A 26,291-nucleotide genomic window follows, 5' to 3' on the forward strand; every position below is an offset into this window, starting at 1 on the left:
GTATCCAATGATAAATTTAATGTGCATTGAATTCCACTGAATACCCATGATTTCCCAAATGCTCTCATTAGTTGTCACAGTTGATCCATTGCTATGCCATGGTTAAGAGGTAAATAGGCAACGGAGAGATGTTCTGGAGCCCATCTGCAGGCTCTTCACAGGGGAAGCATGTCAGCAATGGAAACTTTGCTCTCAAGATGTGTGAAAGGCTGAGGGTGAGGTGTGTGTGTGCTGGGTGGCTGCAGGGCACAAGGGTGCACGATCACCCACTGCAGTAGTAGTAGCCTGATGAAAATCTCAGCAGCAGCAGTAGCAAGCTTGAGCTTTTGTCCTGTCTACCCCTTATTCTTGAGGAAGGAAGAAACTAAACTGCTGAAATGCCTTGTGATGGCTCTAAGTCAACACATAATTAGAAGCCCAGTAACAGCAGCATCTAAGGATATGACCTTGTGTTTATAGTATTGCACTATACTCCTGCTGGAACAGGATTAGGATTTCATTTCTGTTTCAGCCATGTGTTATTATTATGGTAGCCTGCAGGCTCTCATAATCCTGATCATTATTTTCTGGCTCCATTCAAGTGAGCCCAGTCAGGTTTTGTGTTTAGTAATAAACCTGTGAGAAGATAGTATATCTACTTTCCATTGGAGTGGAATATTAGATAATTGGAGTGGGTTTTGCTACAGGTCAGGGCTTTTTAAAAAATATTTGGACAACTTAAAAGAGTTCATCATTTACATTCCATCAGGGAGAGGGTTGAGGGCTTGAGAGAAGGCAGAAAGGACTCTTAAATTAGCTCATATAATTATTCTTATTTGAAATGGTATATGTAATGTCTTGATAGGTTTCATGATGCAACTACTGCACCAAGGTCTTTCATTTCTTGTGTAGTGGTCATCCAGGTGTCTCACAGGCAAGACTAGCAGACACAGGGCACAATTATTCTATCTAAATTTTAGGTATCTGCAGTTACTCAGAGAAATTAAAAAAGAAATTCTGGGCAGGATTCACCCTACAATAGACACATGAAGTATATTAGATGATTCATACTCTTAGTCTTTGTGAAATGGGACCTAGGGTGACTAGCACAGATGTACAGGACAAAACCTAAAATCAGGCAAGATGTGTCACATCCATAATTACAACAGCAATGGCTGTGGACATTAAATTAGAGATAATTACTGGTTATGTGCTTGTATTATTTGGGAATAAAAGTTGCTGACCACAACAAAAAATAAGGTCTTTAAAATATTTTTTTAACCAGATGACTGGCAAGTGTGAAATTATATGGGCCATAACAAAGCTTTTTCTGTGAGTAAATTATATCATCTCTGGTATGTAACCCTGTCAGATTTGAGACTGAAGGAAAGTTTGGTCTAAGAAGCAGATCCTTCACTATAAAGTGGGATGTGAATACTTTTGATTTCAATAAATATAATTAAAAAAAAAAAAAACCACTGCAGAGAGACTCTAGTGATCTGTGATTCATTTCTTCCTGGAATTAGGAAATAATATCAGTTCATTTAATCTTTTTCCTTTGAGCAGAGGGACTGGAATAACAGTTGTACCCAGGATGCCAGCATTTGTCCCTTAAATTAAAGGCTGGTTTTTGATCTTAAAAAAAAGAAAATATGTGTGTGCGTGTGTGTGAGCTTTAATGAAAATAGCTCTCACTTCTACACATAACATTATGAATGCCTCAGACACTAACAGCAAAAATAATCTCTGCCAATAATCACCTTAATAATGATTTTCATTAATCTTTGTTCAGAGCTATTCTCTTTGATTGAGATGAAGAGGAACAGTAGGCAGTGCAAATTCAGAGCAATGCCAGGTACATTCAGAAGATACTCTAAGGCTTTGCATTATGAAAGCCCCTTCTGATCTGCCATGTGTACAGAGAAATTTGCATGGTTCCTCTTAATAAAAGAGTTAGTACAAAGAACTTTCATTGGAATAAAGGCTGTGTTCTTATTAGATATTGCAGCATGGCTTTACTTATTACGAATTTTTTCTCTTTTAATTTTCTTTCTGAGTTTAGTGCTCCTGCAAGGTCCAGGAAGAAAATATTCATGAACTGCATGACAGTTTTACTAGGATTTGAACTTCTGACTGCTCTAATGTAAAGCAGGATACTTTCCACTGCTTCAGAGAGACCATGAGACTGATGCTGCTGTAGAGGGAAGCCCAAGAACGTCAATCTGAAAGGCAGGACTGCGGAGCTGAGGGTTAAGAGGGCTTGTTCTTTGTGTTCTTTGGCTTCTCTACCCTGACTGAATAAAGGCAACTCTTGTAGGCACTGTGTGTTTAAGGTGCTTGTCAGTCAGGAGAGCAGACCAAAACCTCAGCTTTCAATCCAATTCACTCATCTATCAATAAAATTAAAGACAAACTCTGGGATGTGGGATTAGACAGTGTGCCTGGTTTCTAGACAGATGGCTGGTGCTTAGTAATAATGCCTATACTGTAGTAGACTGGACCCAAACCCTACTAACAAAAGTCTGTACAAATTTCTGTCACATTTATAAGTTTAACTTTCCATACTCTAATTTTCTCAGATTGGCTAGGGCTAGAAATAATGGGAACAGCCTAGGAACACCAATGACATGAGTGTGCATATTATTTTTGTTTTTCTATTTATTTTTTTTTTCCCTTAAGACTTGAAATCCTGTATTCATTTGGAAGCTATATATAACCTCTTCCCTCCCTTTTATAGTTCAGGAGACAAAATTCACATGATTCTCTTTAATCTCAGGTTGCAAAGACAACATCCAAACTGCATTTCCATTTTGGTCCACGCACTTCAGGACTGTAATCTTACAACTATGGCCTCAAAGAACCCCCAAACAGCACCTTCTGGGCCCTGGCACTTGGTATTTATTCTCATGTGGTACTGTCCACACATAGAAACTCAGTTTTGAAGAAGAAGAAGGAAGAAGAAAGAAGAAGAAGAAAGAAGAAGAAGAAAGAAGAAGATGAAAGAAGAAGAAAGAAGAAGATGAAAGAAGAAGAAAGAAGGAGAAGGAGGAGAAGAAGGAGAAGGAAAAGTGATATATTAGTATAGCTGGTTTTGTTCATAAGTTTCCCCCTAACGTACAGTACTCCGAGTTATTATTTTTAATTATCTGTATTTTATTTAAAAAAGGTGTTTTCAGCAGAACAGATAATTACTTTGTAGATTTATTAGTTTCTAAAGATAATTTAATTTATTAAGATTCATACTTGCGTTTTTAGTGCCTCCATCTACCTTGTAATTACTATGAAATTAATTTTTGTCTATTTTTAAGCATGCTTGTTCTTTTTGTACATCTAACTTGATATTTTTTTCTGTATTGTTTAGATGAGTATGTGTGTATTCACATGAAGATGTGATGTATAAAAATCTTATAAAACAGCCTGTAAGAAGAAGGTAGAGTCAGCAATACCTCCATTCTTGACAGATGTTTGTCTGGCATGCGTTTGAGACTTTCAGTGACAGGGGCTTTGCAGTCTCCCCAAACAAGTCTTCCCTGGGCTCTCTGTGCTTTATCTTTAGAGAGCTTTTTGCAAGTCTGACCTAGATCTCTCTGGTGGCTTAAAGCTGCAGCTTTTTGTCTCATCACAGCCATTACATCAGAGTATTACTTACTGTCTTTTGTCACAGACTATTTCAGATCTCTGATCCTTCCTGTTGCTCTTCCTGATCTCTCTCCACATATACCACTTTGTTTCATTTGATTGATGGAATTCTGTTGCTGTTTTGTGTTTTCCAATGTAGTGTAAGTCATGTTTTGTTAGAAATGTGTCAAACCTTTGTCACTCACCTTCATGAAACTGTCCACAAAGATAAAATGTGGCATAGCTATATGTATATGAATTATGGAGATGGATGTTTCTGTGACACTGTGCCTTCTTCCTTTACTGTATAACTGAACTGAAATCAGGAAATCAATGGCAAAATTAATGTGGCTTCTTAAGAGGCCAAAGACCTCTTCTGTAAACTCCAAGGTGCACAACAGTGGGTGAGTGGAAAAACAAAGTAATTTGGATTGTCCTCTTGTACCAGTCCGGAAAGGCAGATACAGGTGCTGCCACTATTAAGAAAACACATATTCCATTGAATGTATGAGTCTGAGTAATAGGACAGATCAGCACACTCAAGAAAAAGAAGAAAACAAGCTGTGAGTACAATTTTAATGGTAAATTTCTATGCAGCAAAAATGTTTTTTTTCAATCTTTTGATATTAGCTTGCTTCTGTGGGTGTTCTGTCTTTAACACTGTTGCAGGAGACAAACAAATGTAGGTCTTAAACAATGTTTCAAAGCTAATGTGTGGAAAAACGAAGGTAACAGGAGAAAATCTTGTAAAAGCTCTTGTAATATTATTTCTTTGTTTATATGTATCTATTTTGTATTCATCATGTATCTATCAGATGTCTGCAGAACAAGCCCGTTGCTATGTACATTCTTTACATTAACTTCCACTCTTTTAAACATTAATTACAATGATATTCTGAATGTGTTGGTCCTGTGAGGATATGTCTGTGCTTGTATTATACCAGTAAGCTATTTTGGTTTTGCAACTTTAAGATAAAACATCAGTCATTTAATTTCTTTGCTATACAATCAAACACATAAAGGCTTATCTGCAGTTGCTGCTAATTGGCTCCTGTTAATTCATATAAAGGCTTGTTTGATAACAGCTAGCATAAAGACAAGAGAGCAAAATTTGAAGCTGTTACTCAAAACATTTCTGCACTAAATGACTCCTCAGATTAGGTGCTGTGTGCATGGAAGTGGAACCAGCTATGTAGGGAGTGGGACTGAAGGTTTTATCCCTTTAGAAAATGGCAGTGAATAAACACATAACTCTGTGGACCCTCTTCTGCCCCTGAATAAGAACAATATTGTGGTCATTTTTAAGCACAGACTGTGCATTTGAAAATAAGGGATTTAGGATCAGAACATAAATGTAAAGCATAGCTTCCTGTTTGAAATCTGCTTATACTGAGCAGTGACTATACAGACCTTTGTTATACCAAATTCCATCCAAGTCTGCAATTACTTTTTAGGGCAGAATTTCTCAAATCCTGCTGATCATTTCTGCATTTTACAATGGTTTTTTTCCTGCCAATTTTAAGCACTTTGTAAGCACTGACTGAAAAATCACTCCTCTTTTCAGCCATAATCCAGCTCTTTGGCTGGCCTTCTTAAAATCTATTGCCCTTAATTGTTTTCCATTAGCAGAAGAACATTAAAGGTACAGCCAGTGATAGCTGCCCATTAGAGATGAACCAACAGTGTAGGATCTCTGAGCCGTGAAGACATGGCCTAGATAGACAGCACAGGTTATGTGAAGGTTATGCACAGGTGTGAAGGTTATGCACACTACTGCCTGATCTGCTTTCTCTGCAACTAACAGGGACCATGAAGACATTACTGGCACTTGAGGTGAATCTCCTTGAAAAAAAATAGTTGTGTAACCTTTGTTGAAGCATAAGAAAAGTTAATAAGGGAAGCATTTTTTCCCCCACTAAGTATATGATGAGAATTTTTAAAGTGCAGCTGGAATTGAGAATCACATTGAAAACACACGCAGCAGCAGTTTGTTAAACTCTGTGCAACCTGCACACCAGCTTTCAAACAGGTTAAATGTAGCACAGCATGTATAGCATTATGTCAATTAAAACATCTCTGCATTCTATTCCTGATCAAAAAAAATTACTGTTGCTGTATATACACACAGCTGTCATTAATGTTTCTGCCCTTGAACTTTCAGTTTGTTGTGTCTGATGTCCTGTCAATTAAGTGGAATTACACTTATGGTCCCTCACTAAGTGAGCTTGGCAATTTTTGATTCAGTAGATGGGAATGGGGAGAGGAATTGGACCACATTGTTCAAAGAAGAAAAATGTCATGTGAAGCACATACTTCATAGGTAACTTTACTATCCTTAGGACAACAAGGGATGAATAAGAAAATCCCAATATTTTAGGAAAAGGGAAGTTGAGCTTCCCCCTGCCCCACTTACAGAGATCTTTTCAAATTTCAAATGCTTCTATAAAAGATAAGCCAAATCTCTAGGGCATGCACAGGGCAAGAATTGTGAAGACACACCAGCAGCACACAGAAAGGACAGGATGCTGTTAACTTCATGTTTCTGTTTGATATCCCAGTGTCAGGATGGCAGATACCCATCTTAAATTGAAGGGGTTTTTTTTTTCAACATTTTTTAAATTAAAAAAGCATATTCAAATGGACTTATTTAAATTTCTTTCAACAAAAGCTCTCTTAGCTGTACAGAAAAGCTGAATATGGCAGATCATATTGAGGGAGAAGGAAGGGTGGCTGTGAGGAAGTGATAGCTCTAGTGTGAGGAAAAGGAGGAGGAAGATAGCTTCTTCTGTGGAGGAGGTGCAGAGCAAGAAAAGCAGGTACTTACATAAGGATAAAGTGCTGCTGCATGGCAGGATGATACTAAACATGCATGTATTACTGTCTGTGTGTGTGATCTCCAGCAGCGAGAGTCCTCAAGTGCAAATGCAGCTTTTACAGGTGCCAAAACAGACACATTTTCCCTCAATGGCTATGCAAGGTTTTTTTTTTGGAGGAGTTCTGACTTCCAGCTGCTTTTAGGACACCAAATTATGTATGTTTCCTCAACCCAGTGATTCATCTCTTCTCACTTTAGAACACTGAGTTCAGCCTGCAGTGATAATTCTCAGACCCCTGTACAGATGAAGGAACAGAACACTCCCCAACTCTCCTGGGTCTGCAGCAGTCACCTAAAAGAGCTCAGGATTGTGCCCTGTGAGTCCTCGCTTCCCTTCACTGAGCTCAGAGAAGACTAAAGAGGACATGTTTAGCTGCTTGGACAGGTGAGGTGAATTCCTCTGTGGAAATAAGCCTTGCTCTCCCAGCAGAGCATACCACGAATACCTCTATTTGAAATCCAAGGATGTAATTCTGAATATGCTCAGTCAGGGCTGTTTTCCTCCAGGGACCTGTTTCCCCAGTTGAGCAGTGATAAATACATTACATTATTTTACAAGTGTTTGGAAGGTATAAACACCTAGGGACTTTTTTCATATCCTTTCTGAAGCAGAATTCAAGGCTTATTTTAGTGACCTCCCATTTTTTTTTTTCTGATTTTGACTGTTTTCAGGATTACTCTCCTGATTCTGTTGATGTTTCCAGGCTTGCAACCTAAAGCCTGAAAATCTCTGAGTGCTTATCTCTTGTCCCTGCAACCAATAAATAACTCAGCTTCTGCTGTCCCTAGTAACACTTGTTGGAAAATATCAAATGGGCTGGGCTATTGAAAGAAAATAGGGAAAAAATCCAGTTAAACTTGGTTCCCGGTGTTACAAATATCAAAATTATTGTCTGTTACAAGTTAAGGCCACAGATACCTGTTGACAGGATGGATGTCTTAGTCATAATATTTTTTTTTTTTATTATGAGAATTTCTGCCAGATGTAGTTTTTGCATTATCAACATCTGTCACTGAGAGCTGGGCTGTGATTCCTAAGTGTTTCAAATAAAAGGAAACAGATTTTCCTTCTAAAAATCAGAAATTGCCAAGCTGTAGTTTGGAGAAAAACCCTGCATTTAAAGCAATCTTCTCCTGACAGCTCAAGAGAGGCTTTTATTTTCTCTGTGTGTGTTTTCTTAATTCCAAACATCACTTGAGGTCTATCTTCCTGTCTGATAGTTGTGATTTCCTTTATGTCAGTCACTAGGATGTCAATATTGTGTAGTAGGATCATATTAATTTTCTTTCCCAGAGCATAAATGTTAGTGTTGTCTAAGCACACATTAATTTTTGTTAAAAAAACTATGCTGCAATACTTACTGTTTTGTATGACTGAAGACATAGAAGAAAGAGACGAACAGACTTGCACCTCCCCTTTCCCATGAGGAACTCCTTTGAGGAGCTGCCATGTTATGCTTGGTGTTGCTCTGTCTTACTTTCAAGAAAGAAGTAATCAGTAGATCGAAATCTACTATATAAATTAATGCTGAAGAGTGAACACGTTATACCTGATAAACTCTTGAGCTGGCACTATCCTACTCAGTTGGAAAAAAATGTTGTAGTTATTCAGCAGCCAACTCTGTTTCTGAAGAATCTAGGAAAAACCATCTAGGTAATTAGTGTCACCATCAGCATCAGGAGGAGGCTGCTCCTCTTGGAGGTCTCTTGCTGGCATTTCTTATTTTTTTTGGTTTAGATATTCTTTCTAACTTCCACAGGTCATGTATAAGCATTAATCATGGTGCTGGCTCAACTGTGGCAGAAATGTTCTTGGCTGTCTCCATCTGCCAAGGGTTTACAGTCCAGAAATTCCCAGAATGCATCTAAATCCTCAGTTAGTAACTGTCATGGTTCCAGGAGTATGTTTACCTGGGAACAGCCAAGGGGCACAGAGAAAAATTCCTTAGCTGAGCAGATTCAGAAAAAACAGAGAGTACTTGCTCATGAAACCTACATCTTCCATTTAAATAGGAATCTAAAAACTGGGAATTAAGGATAAGTTTTGCTTCCTGCGTTGGATGCACTAGAAATCCCAATCAAAAAATTATTCTTTTATATAAAGCATGAAGCAAGCTTTCTTAAATATCTATTCATTCCTTCCCTGCAAAATCTTCAGTCACTCACGGAAATCAATGAATATAATTTGTTGGGTCACTGAAATGAAAAGTAACTGTAAATAATAACAGTATAATGGCCAAAAAAAAACAAAGCTGCAAAAAATGAATAACTGTCTGTCCTGAGGATTTGTTTCAGCTGAGAAAAGATATGTTTCAGTTGCCTGTCAAGCGGGAAGTGAATGACTAGAGTACTTGTGCACCCTGTTACAAAGTGATGTGACATCAAGTAGCTCTCGTTTAGATGTAACAACAGGGCTTATTAATTCAAACTCAGAGCCGTGCTAATCCAAGTTGATTTATGTTCAGTTTGTGCCTTTTTATTCCTCTACTTGGATACCAAGTCTGCTGCAGATGCATTAGATAGTTTGTACCTTGTATACTGAGATTTTTCACAACAGGTGAGCGTATGGTATTTACTGAAAATTCATACTCTCAATATGCAAATGCCATAACCATTAGCCTAATTTGTTTCTTTTCATATAACTCAGGAAATATAAACCATGGATCTATGCAGACAGAGCAGCAGAGAAGAAATCCTTTAAAACCAGTGGCATTTATATATGCAGCTCTTATAAAGAAGACTGTACTTGCAACTCTATAAAAAGTGCAAGTTTCCTGTCAAATATACCCCTCCTCAGAACATGTAACAGCCAAGTAGGTATTTTTGATAGAGAACAAAAAATGGAGACCAAGAGCACTAAACCTGAGCACAAGAGAGACTTCTAGCCTGGAGCCACCTCCAAGAACATGTCGAACTTGGGGCTCTAAACCACTAATCTCTCAAGCTTGACAGGGATTATGGCTGTCTGACTTTAGGAGTCTAAAAGTCAGGCATCTGTTCCTGAACTAGCTGTCTCATTTCCCTTTATGATCAATGGGGATAGATCAGCAAGGTGATGATTCATTCCTCTTATCTCGAGCTGGCATGAATCATTCTTTCTACTTCTCCCTATAAATTATTTTCTCTATCCTATGTGTGTCTTCTTTCAGTTGCAAAACACTTCCAGCTGTTTTTCTCCAAGCCAGGAAAAAGCCAGGGATTTCTACCAGTGAAGAAATCACAGATTTATACAAAGCCCTCACTCAGCTTCAAGTCCAGCTTCATACGCTTCATTGAGAGGGTGAACAGGGCTGTCCCTGCATGGTGCTGTGCCTGACACCACATGGTGCCACATAAAGGTCTAGAGGAAGGTGACTCAAAATGGATATTCAGTCAGGAAGAGATACCAAGGCTTCACCTACTTCCAGAGAAAGCTGTAGGATGAGAGTACCTTGACCTAGTAATTTGTAAACTAAGGGCAACAGAGCAGGGAAAATAAGAGCAGGGAAAATAAGAGGTTTATCATACAATCTGTGCTCTGCTTTTGCATCTTTCTCCAGATCTTCCAGAAAGAGATTTCTGTACAAACAACAGATGCTGCTGTCTTAGCCTTTTTCACAGAATTCCCTTCCCTTGGCTCTCTGTCTCTTCTCAGGTGTCTTGCTCCCACAGTGTAGCAATTTTTTTTTTCCCCAGAACATACAAGAAATAAAAATCATAACTACAGTATTCACATCTTCTGATATCTGCAGTGATTCATGTCAACTAAAGGACTAATTTTCTCTCTTAATTCCAGTGACTTTTTGAAAGGCTTTCCCCATCTCCCCACCCCTTATCAGCAATCAGAAAGTGTCCTGTCTTCTCTCTAATTAATGATCATTCCTTTCAGGCATTGCAGATGTCTTCACATATGGCTCATTACCCTTAAGACAGAAACGATGTAAGAGTTAAAGGTTTATTTCACAGGGTGCTTTGGGCAACCATGAAGGATGAAGTCATTAAAAATACTTTTAACTAAAGAGAGTGCTGCTACCCAGCCTCATATTTTCCTGCTTTCACAATATTATGTGTTGGTCATACCTTTTGGATCAAGGTTTATTAGCTTTTGATTGTGGTAAATTTGCCTTGAGCAGAAGGAAATCAGAACTTGTAATAAAACATATATATACATACTATCTAGGTTCCAAGGAATTTATTTTTTTTGTTAACTTTGAATCAATAAAGTAAATGACTTAGAAATGTGTCCTCATGTGTACTGATGAGCTGGCAGATCTTACACGAGTATTCAGAATTTGGCATTCAAAAAAGAACTACAGAAATCAAAACAGAGAACAAAGGTTAAAGTTAAAATGTTAAAGTGTCATTGTCTTGGTAAGTTTACTCATTGTGTTTACAGAGTTTAATCTGTAGATAGAATGAAAGCTTTAAATTTTTACTTCTTATTTGTGCATCTGAACTCTGCAGGCCTCATTCAATGATGGTCGTTTAAGATGACTTTAGTCCTCCTACTTTGTGAACTTTTGCAATGTTTTACAGTCAGTACCCATCAAACCTGTGACTATGCCTTCTGCCACAGTGTTTGTCAGTCCCTCTGGAGTAGCAGAAAAATGAAAACTGGTGTGATACTTTTTGAAGATTTTTGGGGTTTTTCTGTATAAAATATAGATAAGACTGAAGATAAGTTTACTGTTTCTAGACAGATGGTTGCAATATCTGTGACGGTCTTAGTTCTGGATGTTTAAATGCAGGCCTTCAGAAAGTTTCATGTCCAGTTATGTCACATCAGTGGGGTGTCACCAACAAAAAATTATGGCATTAATGGTTGTCTCATCATACAGCAGGATCCTCCAGAATGCCCTAGGTAAAAAATATCATAAAAATAGGTGAAGGCAGTTTTTTGGTACCAATAATATCAGTCAGGAATCCATGAGCCTTACAGACCTGTCAAAAAATCTGAGGATTTTCAAGTATGTATGTTTAATTTCACAGGCTGCGTTATGGCCGCAGATGCTCACCTGTATCCAGCCTCTTGATGTGATTTAGCTTCAGCCAAATGTGCATTCCCATTACCTGACCTCACCTAGCAAGAAGCCTTTTCAGAAATGGTTTCATATCCTGCAACTGTGAAGTACAAGAGAGATGTGTCATTGTATAGTTCCTGAACTTAATCTATATGTGGATGTCACTTGAGCTCAATTTTCCTCAGCAATTAACTTGGTGCTTCCATGTGTGCAATAAAAAGTATCAAAGAGAAAACTGGACCTTATCTAACCCCTGATGGAGGACTCACGTCTTGCAGGAAAAGACCTAATCAGAAGTGGCAGGAAGAGTACGAGTATTTTTAGGAATTTTAGCAGATTTGTGCCCTTCACCTCTTTCAGGCAAATCTGAAGTATTGAAGGTTCCAGAGGTGCCAAGGGGAAATCAATTTATGTATAGAAATTATAAAATTTTCCATCTGTGGCTTTAGTTCCAAGTCCAAGTCTAGCTTGCATCCAGATCATATCAAGCTTGAAATGGAATGTAACTTGGCTATGAATAAATATAACATATCTGGATGTCTTGGGTTTCTTGGATTCTAATCCTTTTAAAAAAAAATCTTTTTAGGGTTTTTTTCTTCAAATGCTGCTCTACCTCTTCCAGTTGAAGTTGGCCTTAATTGTCCATAGCTCTTGTGTTAACTGTGAAACAATAAGGTCCAGTTCACTTTATTAGTCCTTCTGGGTTTCAGGGTTCCTGACTGTATCCAAATCTGGACATGAAGCTGTGTTGTGGGCTGATAGTCATAAGCAATGTTTATAAGCAAAGTCATTCTGTGTGGAAAGGCTTTCCAAATATCAACACTCTTTTTAGTGAAGGATCATAATTCACCTCAGGAGTTCTGTGTTCTGCAGAGGTTTGTAGGCACTCAGAATTGATGAAGCAGTGTAACACCCAAGATAGCTGCTAGATAACCCTTGGAGACTCATTTGGCAGCTTTAGCAGGGGCTGACAGGAAGGCTGCAGGCCAGTAATGGAACTTTCATGTTGTGACTTTATAAAATGTATTACGTTGCTTCTGATTTCATGTTGTGTGGCTAACATTTCTGTCCCTTAAGCGAGGAACCTCAGAAAAATAGTTGATGAAAATAAGGGCCTTCTTGGAGAATCAGTATTGGGTGAAGATAATGATTTGGTGTCCTGTGTGAGAACGGTATTAACTTCTTGTATGTTGTTGGAATCCATTCCCACTGAACCAGAACAGTTCATCCCAGAGACTGGAAGCTTGTTAGTGTTCAAGACAGTATTTTATGATATCCTCATATGAAGGCTGGGACACAAGCAGTAGGTGACCATTTCATTTAAGGAAACATGTTTTGGTAATCGGAGTGTCTGAAGCCTCAGTGAACTATGCATTGAAACCTCTCAGGCTAACTAGACAACAATCAGTATGTTTTTTTATACTTTTTTTTTATTTACTTTTGTGCATTTATTTCAAACTCAGCTGTGCCAGGTGAGGCATGAATAGGAAAGCTGGATGTCATGAGAGAGCCAGTCTCATTGCTGTGTTTGTACATTCACTGAGGCCTGGGAGTGGGCAGAGCTAGAATAATGGATTTCTGGAATACTGCTGGTATGAAAGTTGGAAGACTGTGATATGGAATATAGCAGGAAGACTGTCACTTGTCTGGAAGGGATTTTCTTGTTGAATATGTGGTAGAAAGAAAAAGAACCAAGGTAATGCTTAGTTGGACATTAATTTCTATGGAAAGCTACTACAGGAAAAGCACACTGGAAAAATGATCATTGCATACCTATAAACCTAATGCATGTTTTTTTTCCTGGGATTTTAATTTAAATTCCTGAGGATTAAGATTTATATTAAATGCTCTACACCTGTAAGGTAATTGCCAGGGCTTTTAATATGCCAAAATATACTCAGAAACAAGGAGCACCAGTGAAGCCAAACATGCTGGAATGTGGTGTACTCTAGTCTGATATCTCTCAGGGTTTTGTGAGAAGGTTTATTAAACTTAGAGGCTCATTAACACTTGTTCCTGGATATTGAAAGGGAAAACATTGGTTATATAAGAGGGTCAGTGGGATTACTGACTACCAAAGTAAGATGTCCAAGCAACCACTTGCTTTAGTTGATGTTGAGAGTTGGACTGTAAAGACCTGAAATACAAGGAAAAAAATCAGAAAATGCCTCACTGTTCAAATATGACTGCAGCAATGTTCAGAGCTAATATTTGTGTATGAGCAAGCTAAAATTTCCTAGAAGACAGCTTAAGAAAATTTCCTAGAAGACAGTGTCATGTAGAGGCTCTGTTGAAAGCAGGTCCATTCATTTCTCACAGCAGGATAATTCATGTGGTCATTCAGTTCAAGAGACGTGTTTGAGTTGAGTGGCAGGGAGAAATCAGTGCTTCCCCTCTTAACCTTAGAGTGCATATTGTTTCCAGAAAGAACTTTGAAGTCTGGCCAGTTGCAAAAACACTGTATAAGCAGTTAGAGAGTAATTTTTCACACTAGAAATTAAACTCTGAGCAATATGGTGTATTTAATCTCAGGTACTTTAGAACTATACATCCAGACAATGAAAAGCATAGGGACTATCTGCTAGGTCAAGGTCTATCTGCTCCTGTTTCTAGAGATACACCCATGATCTAATTTTTCATGGCAAAAACTGTGAAAGGAAAGGGTAATGGCAATCCCCTGTCAAGCCAACTTCACAAACAAAGGCTCGATGAGACTGTAAGAATAAACAGTGTGCTCTGCTTTGGTGGCACTCTTGAACAGGAGGTGAGGGCGGTCATATTGTAGCAATGAATGAGCTCAGAAGCAGCTGAACGGAATGCAAAGTAAAAGTTGGATTATGAAGAATATTTTTGGGGGTTGAATGGCTTGTGGTTTTTTCTTCTGTGTCTTTTGTTTATTAATTTTTATTTTTTTTTTTTTGCTTTAGGGAAGTAAACAGAAGAACAGAATGTTATAATAAAGTGAATACTCTTTTCAGAAACAGCAAGCAGCTCTTAGGAGACTATACACAGAAGTAAACTCAGAATAGGTTTTCTTCTAATTGAGTGTTAATAAGAGATGCACTATCCTAATGAGCAGGTGAAGACAGGGATGCAGTCCATTTTAATAGATACATTGTAGTTGTGATAATAAGCCATTAGTATTTTTCTTGATAATAATTAGTCTGTTGATTGCTTTCTATTCCCTTTGAACCATCAGCACTTTTATATATCAATACAATGTTGATTTAACTTTCAGTGTTCCTACATATCCTTTTCAGCTGCTTAGGAGAAAAACAATTGTATTGACTCACTAGTGCTGTGCTTTGCAAGCACACTTGTATATTTTACACCTCAGTTTTATTCCCCCACAGTTATAGGGCTTGAAGGCTGTGGAATTAAGTGTTCAGAAGTTGAGAAGAAAATTTGACTTTTGAGAGTTAATTCTGCTTGTCATGATATTGTGAACTGTAACAGGGATCATATAGAATATCTGCATCTACAGGAAAAAAAGAACAGGCTTCAACTTAGCTTGAAACTGGACATTGTCTCTTCAGTTTAGCAGGGATGCTGCTGAGACTTTCCCACAACACAGCGTGGCACCTAGTGGCTGAAAATATAGTGAAAATGTTTTAGAATAACTGACGTCCTCTGAGCCTTGAATTATCTTTAAATGAATGATCACAGTCCTGTGTAGACCTTAATTAATCAATAGTTGGACTTGATGATCTTAGAGGTCTTTCCCAACCTTAAAGATTCCATGATTCTATGATTACAACTTTTGATCCCTATGCAATCAAGCACCCAAAATGCAGATGACAAAGCTGCTCCTTACTTTGCTAGCTGATTTGCAGCCAGGGCTTATTCACCAATTATTTTCCTTCCTGCTTCCTAAATATACACCCTGTCCTGAAAAGGCACTACATCTTGATCAATTTGCACCCAAATATGAATATCTGAAAAACTCAAAGAGGCTAATGGAAACGAGACTAGCAAGAACACTATTATGGATGCTAACTGTGAAGCAGGGAGCAAAGTGCCTGTAGAAATTGCAGGCCGCATAGCTTTCTCAGTCTTGCCTGAGAAAGTGGCCTGGGAAATTATAGGGAGGAATTAAAACAATCCCCAGAGATAGAAAACGGCCTTGCAGGTGTTGTTTGTCTGTTCCTTGTTTTCTTGCAAGAGAAGGTCGAGGGGTGGTGAGCCCCACTGACCAATGATGGTGATGTGTTAGTTTACTAACCAATAAGAGTTTCTTTTCTGTACTTTTCACGTATCGGTCTATAAAAAAGATCTAAAGCAATAAACTGAGAGAAATTCTCCTGATCAGCTCCCTAGAGAGTCTGTGTCGTTCTTCTCGCCGTTCCTAATAGAGCGACACACTATTAAGCATCAAATTTTGGATTGAAACCAATCCAAAAGTAACTCTGAAGAAAACTTAGGTGCTGGATTTCCCTGAGTGCATATCTTGCAAATATGCATATGTGGTATTATTGATTTTGATGGACCTCTTGTCTCTTCCATACATGAAATAAAGCAAATATTACAGTATTCAACTGTCTTATATGTCTATTATCATGGTATGAATGCACAAACATTTGGGGAAAGAACATCATGTATCATTTGGCAGTTAAATGGATTTGAGACTTAGAAATATATTTCTCCTCATGTAGGGGAGTGGTTGCCTAAGCTGGAGTCATGAGTAGTTTGTGATCTTTAGAATTAAATGTTCAGCACCTTGAGTTTTGTAGCGTGATACAGATCTTTCATCACTGCAAGGTTTGAATGTGTCTTGAAGAAATAAAGAATAACAATACCCATCTTAAGTTAAATTTTTCCTCCAACAACTCCACCCACCCACCCCCCCCTCCCCCCCCCTCCCGGTTCAATTCTGCATAGAAAGCAGAATTGTTTGCAGGGTGATCAGCACTGGAGTCGACTGAGCTGGATTCACTGTTTGTACTCACCTACATCACATTTTCCTATTGTATTTCTTTCTTGTGTCTTGCTAAAGAGAGATTTATTTGTCACTCAGTTGGATTTGATGAATGGTTTAACCCTTTCTGCCTGCTCCTGTTGCCCAATGTGAGCTCTAGACAAGTAACCAAAGGAAGCACAGCAGGTTCCAGTGCACACCCCCTGCCCCTGTCAAAAAAGTGACCTGGCAGGATGGACAGTTTTTACAGCACTGACCCCTGCTCTGTGCAGGTGCCCAGGCAGTAACCAGTTGTGACATTTACAACCTTTATACAATATTCACACTACTCTCTGCCATTTCTGCAGCCTGGCTTAGGAAAAGGACACCATCTGCCGTGAAAACTTCTTCCCAAGGACTGCTTAACACATGTTGGACACAACCGCCACGTTTTGTTTTAAAAAGACACTGTGGCTCATTTATGATGCATTTTGCATGGCTTTAAGGGCACTGTATGAAGCAAGGCAGATGTGCAGTTGGTACTATTTTTAGACAGTTCCATTGTGGGATTTCATGTTGGGTCATGGTCTTGTGTGGAAATTCCTGCTGGCTGGCAATCGATGGCACCTGCCTTTCCCAGGCATTGGTGAAGTCAGCAATCATGTTAGTCTGTGTTTCCTAAACTTGCAACAGCCTTAGATAATTGGAAGACCCTAATGTGGCTGCAAGTGTCTGACTCCTGATCATCTGCATATGATTATCTAAGATAGGATGATTACTCATTATTTATTTATTTATTTATTTATTAATTAGCAGAAGAAAAATGCATACCATTCACAGGGGATTTTGCAGACTTAGAAAAACAGAAGTACAATGTCAGATGAAATAACCGCACTCATAATTTCTCTTTCAAGTTCTTCTGCTGATTTTGCTATTTTTTCAGCACAATTAGGCACATGCTTGAATTTACATATAATTTTAAATCAAGGAGATGTAAAGGCTCAGCACTATGAGGATATAAAGCAACAAGTGGATATGCTTTGTACTTTCTACTACACTGTAGTCATAGTTTAGATAGCACAGCCAAGAACTTAATATGTTTCATTGTTACCTGTAGCAGAGTTTGCACATTGGATTTGTTTTTTTGATTGGGTATAAATTCGAGTAGCAGAAATTTTGCATTTAGGAATATGTTTGAAACTGTGGACCTGCTCCAGAGCTCCAGAGATTAAACAGATGTCATTTCTCCATAACTATGGAGTTAAAATATTGAAGTAAATATCCACCACTGACCAATGTAAAGCATGCCTAACCTTTTCTATTTGTGCTACCTTTTGTCTTCCATTATCTATGTATTACTTGTTGAAAGTGGCTCCTCCACATAGGCTCTGCAGCTTAGTCTTGTTGCCTTCAATTTTAAATAGCTTAAATGTTTGAGCAGGTAGAACACATATAAACAGAATGTGTAGGATTTAGTTGCTGTGTTTTTTAACAAATAAGAATTCTTCAAGTTAATGGCTATTGTTTCTGATCTACTCTGTAAATATGGTTCTAATGTATAATATATGTGTAATGCAAGTAGTTTGTTGTGACAAAATATTTAAATATGTTAATCTGTTCAGATTCAATTATTTTTTTACAAAAAAGAAAAGAAGAACTTCTGAGAAATTGCATTTAAAATTCTAAGTTTGATTATTTCTTTCTCTAAATGTGTTTAATTTCATTATGGTATATTCCTTGCTCTCCTCTGTGTAGTCAATTTGTAGTCAATGTCCCTTAATAGCTTTTAATCCCTCCTAGATACATAGACATCATCAGAATCGTTCAGCCAGCCCTTATACATTGGCTATAATTTTGGGTGTGCTTTCCAAGTCTGGAATGTCTCCTGAGAGGCTGGCTTAAGGCAGGCAAACACCTGATTGTGTCAGGAGATTGTCATTTTAGATTTTTTTATCAGTCTAAAATGTTCTCTCTAAAAGAAGACCCATCTCACTTATGAGGCTTGGGCAAAATGCAATTACATTGATGTTAGTAGTTTGATAGAAAGAGAAGGGAAGGTTTATGAGTATTTTATTCAATTGCTGTTTTTTCTGTTCTTCAGAAAGTCCAAAAACTGGGAAATGGATTAATTACTTCCTGAAAAAATCTCATTCAGCATGTTCAGGAATGTTTATGGGTTATAAATAAGTGGTGGTTGAAGTACATTAGCCTGCCTGATGCTGCTAGTCTTTCTCCATATCTGTGGAATGTTTGAGACAGACTTCCTGAGCCTGTACCACTTATGCTTGGTACCCTTCTGATCTGATGGGTTAATTTCCCTTTGTTTATCCTTCCTGGAGTCATCAAAAGAGTGATCTATTTTACTTCATTAAACAGGCTAAGAAAAACAGCATATTGTAGTGCTGGGCCAAAACCTTAGTACAGAGAGAAAGCCTTGGGAAGATTATGTTGCAGGAAGATTAAATCAGCAGGTAGGTGCTGTGAAGAAATGGGTTGGGCTGTCCAGTTATGGCCTGGTCACTGAAATGGATGAAAGTGGAAGTGTAGCTGTTGCTTTTTTGCAGATGATTTGCCTCATATAAGCTTCAGCATAAATTCCAAGTGTAACTACAAGTCAGCTCCTCTGAAAAACATCTGGAAAATGCACAGAGGGACATGATTTGCTGGTTATTTATTTATGAAGATATATATGTCTGTAAACAGTTCTGTTTCAAGGCATGAGCCCACAGGCGTCAGCTGATAAGACTTTGATCCACCAGTGAAGAACAGAGATTCCATAAAGTCTCTGTACAGGTTGTTCTCTAGTAGGTATCAAATTCCCAGCCTGTTTTAAAGACAGTACTTGGCACATCTTTTCTCAGAGCAATCAGCTGCTTTTCTGGAGAGTATTCCAGATGTCTCAAGAAGCAGTTGCTTTACATGGCAAGGTAGTGGCTGCAGTACAAGGCAGTCAGACTGTCAGTACAGTGTGATGATATGTCACACTTGCTGAGAGTCAAACTTTCTACTCCATGGAACCTGGAGAACTGCTCTTTATTTTGTGTTTTCCTTCTGGGACTGAAGAAGCTCTGAAGGCTGTGGATAGCTCAAAACATCTTTGCTTCTTTTTGGCTTCAGGGAAATGTATCCTGTGGACAACTGTCAGGAAAGTGTTCCCTGTCTAGGTTGGATTGCTATGTCCACTCTCACATCCCTCTTACATTAGTGCAGGGATGGATGCATTTTGGAGCCCTTTAAGGTGTCAAGAGTATGTTCTGACACAAATACTTGGGTTGAATATTTTTCCATCAAAGAGCTAGGACTCAGTGGAGGTACTGAGGACAGTAGCACTACATTTAGGATATCTGAATGTGCCCCCTTGCTACTTAAGCAATGAATCACTTTATAAAATCATTAGTATGTAAGAATCCACTTACTCTGGTCAGCATGTATTCACACAGATCAATGAGACTGTTGATGGAAAATTATTCACTGAAAGCAGTAAGAGGCTGTCAGTTGGGTGCTAAATGTACAGAATTTAGTTTTGAAAGAAAAGGATCAGGAAGACATCTGTGTTATAAAAACAGATCACATTTTATAATGAACAGTGAAACCACACACTAGACCTAATGAAAGTAATTAGACAGCAGCAAGGAAGATGAATACCAATTCTGAATACTTATTTTAGTCTAAAGTCAAAGATATGTCCTTGTTATATCATGCTGAGATTTTTATGCTGTATCAGAAAAAAAATTGAAAAGAAATTAAGAAGGACAACTCCTGTAAACCTTTATGGGATTCCAAAATCATTAAAGGATAGTGGCAGAAAATGAAGTTCAAGTATGAAGACCAGACTTTTCATGACTTGACACAAATGCATCCACTCGTAAATCAAAATCAAATTTTATATCTAATAAGGAGGGTGTAAAAAATACCCCTGCTCTCTAAAGTTTGGAGAGATATTTCTAACTGCTAAGACTGAAACAGTATATGTTTTGTGAAGAATAAGGCAATTAGGAACCTATCCAGCTGCCTTTGTCAAGAGGATGGAGACAGGCTCTTGGCTGAGCAATAGGACAAGAGGCAGTGGGCAGAAACTGATGCACAGGAAGTTCCACCTGAACATGAGGAATAATTTCTTTACTGAAATTTCTTGACTTTAGCTTGCTCAGAGACACTGTGGATCTTCTTACCCAAATACTCAAAATACTCAAAAGCTGGATGGAAACAATCCTGGGTAATGTTCTCTGAGAAACCCTTCTAGAGAAGAGGCTAGATGTCCAGTGGTCCCTTCCAACTTTTACCGCTCTGTGATTCTGTCATTTTGGCTTGCAGAAAAAAAGTGAAGCTCCAAGAAAGCTGTCAGGTCACGGCTGGAGTTTGGGAGAAGCAAAGCAGAGGCACCAGCAGAGATATTCCAGTAGAATTTCAGTAGTGTGAAGAATATGTGGAGGTATTGTCTTTATCTGGAATGAATGGCCCAGGCTGACAGGCCAGGAATGTGATGCAAAGAATGAAACAGTGCCCCTAATTCAGTGTTTAACCTTGCCCAACTTCAGGGCTCAGGGATTTTGAGTGTTCTGGCCTCAGGTCATCCTGCATCTGTAAAACTTGCTTGATAGCTGTGCCGCTGGTCCATGAGCACTCAGTCATCTGTAACCTAAAGAACTCATTTCCCACAGCCTAAATGGGTATTTCTTCAGTGCTTAACCTCAAACATCCAATTTTAAAAACAGTTGAGTCTGATCTTTTTTTTCCTGCAGGCTGCTCCATTTGCTGTTTTGGTTATACTCTCTGACAGTATTTATTTCATTCTGAGGAAATATTTAGTATATGGACAGATGCAGACAAATGTCTTTGGCTATGGCTCTCAGGTGACTCCTGACTGTGGCATGTAATCACAGATGTGAATATCAGCTATTTTATTTTCCTCCTGCAAAAAATGTAATCTAATTGAAATGTGTGTAAGGTATGCCTGTTAAATGGAAAAGTGAGAAAAGGTTTCAAGGTAAATCAAATGCTCATGCCAAATTCTAGGAGAACAAAAACTTTACAATTATTATTATATGCAGAGAGGTATTGATACAGTTTTTTCATTTTAATCGTCACCTAATTTTTCCTAACTTTAGATCTCTCTCTTTTAATGCACATATGAAACAGACATATGAAACCTGCAGAATGTGCAGGCTGTAAGAACTTTGTTTTGTTTTGAACCTTTGCAGTAATCTAGCCATGTTTCTTTATAATGTTTCTTTATGGTCAAACAACTAACTTATGCTGTAGTTGCAGAAACAGATAATACATTTTTATTAGTAATTATTTAGTATGATGTTCTGCATTATTTTGAAACAGCAGGAAACTTCTTTGAAAAACTTATTTGAAAAATGAATCAGAGAAGAAAAACATTTCTCATCAGCTTCTTATTGCTCATCAAAGAAAAACATTTGTTTTGTGAAAAAACAGAAGTCATCAATTTCTAGTCACTCAGGCAAGGATAATATTTTTTCTTATCTTTTTTTTCCCTCTTTTTCCATTAATTTTATAGTTCCAATATTCTTGGATAACAGTTGCCTACCAAGGCAAAAATGGGGTTTCTTGAAATACCACCTACATAAAAAAATATTTTTGACCACAATTTTATGGGGTTTTTAAAATAGACTTGCTATTTCCATAGTACAGAAATTAATCAGTTATAATCTCATCCCTTCTATTGCTGAGCTTGCTTCTGTGTTTATAGAGAAATGGAAAGAATCTTTCCTCTTCCTCTCCAATATACTCAAAATCTTTGTGTCATGTAAGTGGAAATAATGTTTGTACTGTGAATGACCTTAGCAACAAGATCATAGAAAGGAATGTGCCATAATAAACTCCAGATTAAAAAAATACAAAACAGCAAAACCAGTCTGGTTTCCCCAACAGAATTTTGCTTTTCAGAGAAGCCTTGGGAAACTGCTTACTGCTCAGCTTTCCAAATATTTATTGTTGAATATATTATTTTATACAGGATGCACACACCACTTCCTGATGCCCATGCAGCAACCATTAAATCCAGCAGAGTTTTATCAATGGTAGCACAGAAGCCAGCCATGTGACTCTCTTTGGGTTTCCTACCAACATTAAAGTGATACTATAAAAGTATTATACAGGAAAGAAATACAAAGAGAAACAGAGTAAAGAAAAAGATTCTCTCTATGGCTTGCAAGACAACCAGCACAGAAACATATTCTAGTTTTGCAGAGTTGGAAGACAAATTTTGATTTCAAAGAGAGTCCCTTGTCTTGGTAAAAAATGATGACTCTTGCAAAATGAAACAGCAAAATAAATCTACTAAAATTGCAAATGCAATGATCCCCCAACTCTACAAATACATTTATGAACTGCTATAAATGACAACATCTAAGTAGTTTGTACTTAATGGTGTTCTGTGAGATGACAAAAGCAGCCCCACGTTGGATGTGTGAACTCAAGCTATTAATCCTATTCTGACAAAAATTATAACTGGCCTGCTTTATCCCCTGAAACTGAGCAAAGGGTAAAAGGTGAAAATGAGGAAACATGGCTTTTGTGCATTCATTTGCATACTGCTAATTGAGAATTTCCACCCTGCAAGCAGCCATGTAACCTGCCAGACCCAATTCCCCAAGTACTAATTAAATCAAACAGGAACAACATGAGCTTTTAAATTTTCTGCTGTGTATAACAATGAGAAGTGTAAAACTAAATATATATAGTTAACTGAAGTATCAGCTTGTAAGAGTTTTTAAACTATACTCAGAACAAAATTTTCCAGAGACTGGGAAGAAAATCCAGCCTGTGCTAGAAAGAGCCTCTCAGTTCTTCTGGCCACTCAGCTGCATTGACATGGAAGAGTGCAAGGTGAACAGCGTCATGCAGATCCTTTGGTACAATAATGATCATAGAAGCATTTTGTGGGATAGCCATCCTTTCTCTGAAGGGTGTTAAGGACCTCCCAAGGTGTCTTACAGTCACCTCCATGTTCTCCATCTGCCACCTTTTTTGTTCCTGCCATCACTGCTGTGGATGCAATTGAAACATCCTTGATACAAGAATGCTTCTTCAGACTTGCACATCATTACTTGTTTCTAAGGGACATGGTAAGTGAACTACTAAGTGTCTACTGAGCTCAGGAGTAATGGGTGCAAGTTAAAACAAGATTTGTATTTCTTTACATAGTTTTGATGGGTTCTTTGTCTCTTTCTTTTACTTTTCTAAAACAAAGGAACACAGAATAATGGGAGCAACTTGAATATGTAGAATTTGCACTTTCATATTTGCTAGTTCTTAGTAGATGTGTTTATGAGAGATCTAGCTATATGATTGTAACACATACCTATGCAAAAAGAGGAAAGAAAAACAAAACAGAAAATTGATAATTGTGGGTTTCCTTATCCATTTCTCTGATTTTATTTGACCTTCTTGGCTCTGGATAACAGAAAAAAACACAGTATGCCCTGACCTGGAAGGGATTTAAAGACCATCTAATTCCAGCCCCTGTGCCATGGGCAGAGACACCCCTCACTAGAGCAGGTTGCTCAGAGCTGAATCCAAACTAGCCTCAAAAGCTTCCCAGGATGGTGCATCCACATTTTTTTCAAGCTGTTCCAGTGCCTTGCTATCCTCAAAGTAAAGAATTTTATACTGTTATCTAATATAAATCTACTGTCTTTCAATTAGAAGCCATTCCCCCTCATTCTGTCACTACATTCTCTGGGAAATAGTCTCTCCGTCTTTCTTGCAGGCTCCCTTCAGGTACTGGAAGTCTTTAATTAGGTTAAGCTGAAGCCTTCTCCAGGCTGAACAACCCCAGTTCTCTTAGGCTTTCAATCAATTTTCTTAGACGTTTAACAAAGCTGAGTTGTCCAATGCAGATGATTATAGTTTCCTTACAACATTTCAAGGTGGATTTCACCCAGGATACATCAGCTTTGCATTTTAAAAATGTTTTTCCTCTGTAACAAGTTGTGTTGAACCTGAGTGTCACTGGTAGTTTTAATGACCACTGTTTTTCTTTGGTGATTGTGAAAACACTTAAGAGTGAATGGTCCAAGCTTTTCCTTATCAATGATTACTGAAAAGCTATTTTTCTACTGTGATTAGTTAAATTGTTGTCTTACTGGTTCAAAACAATGGAGGAAAACGTAGACTGTCTGATTGTTCTTGTAAAGGGTCAGTTTCTCTGTGGTGCAACATATCTAACACATTATAGATATGAAATACCAAATGTACGCTTAAAATGAAAAAATGCCAATTTTATCACAAATAAACACAGAAGACAAACATCCATGAGCTGGAAAACAGTCCCTATTGATTTCAGAACATGACTGGTTCTATGAGATTGAAAGAAGACTCTTAATCATGCTGCTTGAAAAGACAATTCTAGGATTATTTTTCAACCTCTTCACAACACTTCTGTGGCTTTTAGTACAGCCTTGTTGATCCAGTGAGTGCAGTCAGCTCTTACTCAGTTAAATTAGTCTGGATTCCACAAGGCTAACAGGGAGTGGCTTAAATCCTAGAAGAGGGTCAAGATATGATCTGACGTACCAAGGATCAAGAATTAGAGAGAGAAAAAGGCAGTGAGATGACTAAAATAGCTTATAAAATATTAAGGTATTGCATAAGTAAAGTAGGGATTTAAATGCAAGTGCATTAGCAGAGCATAAGGATGCCAATTGTGCATGGTCATTGGTGGACATGAGGGAAAGAGGAAGGAATATGTAAGACACAAAGTATGCTCCCTGTGATGTTGGTTCTCTATAATTTTAATGTTACACTTTTTAAAAATCTCAATTGCAAAAACACCCCAAAACACCAAACCTAAAATGCTGAAGATACCATAAAACCAGGCTAATGTGCTTGACACTACAGATGGCTACATCAGGAAGTAGTCAAAAAAATAGAGAAAATTAAGAAAAGATACTGGTTTGAGTTTATGATGCTCCAAAACTTATGGAGAAGACAAAAAAAGAAGCTGGTTTTAAGTTTACCATGACAATAACAATTTCTATCTTAAAAAAGCACTTTTTATGTTAAAGCCTAGAGAAAATTGAGAGCTGTATTGAAACAATACGTATTGGTCTGTAGGACGGTAAGAGATTGTCACTCTGGGAAACCACTCTATAGGGCTTTTAATTTACATTATCAACAAGAAGAAAGAAATACCATATCCTATTCAATGAAGTACATATTAGGGCCATTTTATTTTCCAGAAGCTGCTCAGCTCTTTGAAAAGGGGGAGTATTTTGGTGGGTGGTTTTTGTTGTTTTTTTTTTCTCTACAGCACAGAGTAATTTTCATTTGTACAAGAAAGACAAAGGTAGAACAGCAAATGGTTTCATGACTACCTTCTGCAATGTATTTAATTTCTTTGACTCTGGAGAGATGAGCAGGAGCCTAAAGGAACTGACCTCATTGACTGATTGCTCAATCTTACATCAGATTCTGAAATTACACCAACTTTAGATTACAAGTAGCCAACCACACAGCCCTCCACAGTTGATACATTAGGAGGCATTACAGGGTTTGTTTCAGAATAAAAAGGAATTCAGCATAGCAGGCAGTCTTCCCTGATGATATAATTTAGAAGTTTGTAAGTAAAAGTGTGCTGCAGCAGGGCCAGTTCTAAGAATCAATATGCAGCTGATAACCAGAAAGAACCCACAGAGTTTATAATAAAACATGCAAAAATTATGTTAGTGTGTGGCCAAAGAGCACAGGCAGCCTCGGGAGGCTGTTGCACTGCATCCAGGTGACTGTGGGGAGGACAAGAATTAGAGGGAAGAAAAGGGTAATTTCTCTTCCTTCCCCCTTCTGCTGTTGGAGAAAAAAATGAATGTAAATTGTATTAAATAATTGAATTGCTACTGAAATGCTTTCTCCATCAAATGAAGAAATCCAAACAACCTTCATCTCACAAATGGCCAAC

Source organism: Pseudopodoces humilis, chromosome 2, assembly GCF_049639895.1.
Source record: "Pseudopodoces humilis isolate 2021_Gansu_Grassland_sample_001 chromosome 2, ASM4963989v1, whole genome shotgun sequence".
NCBI classification, from domain to species: Eukaryota; Metazoa; Chordata; class Aves; order Passeriformes; family Paridae; genus Pseudopodoces; species Pseudopodoces humilis.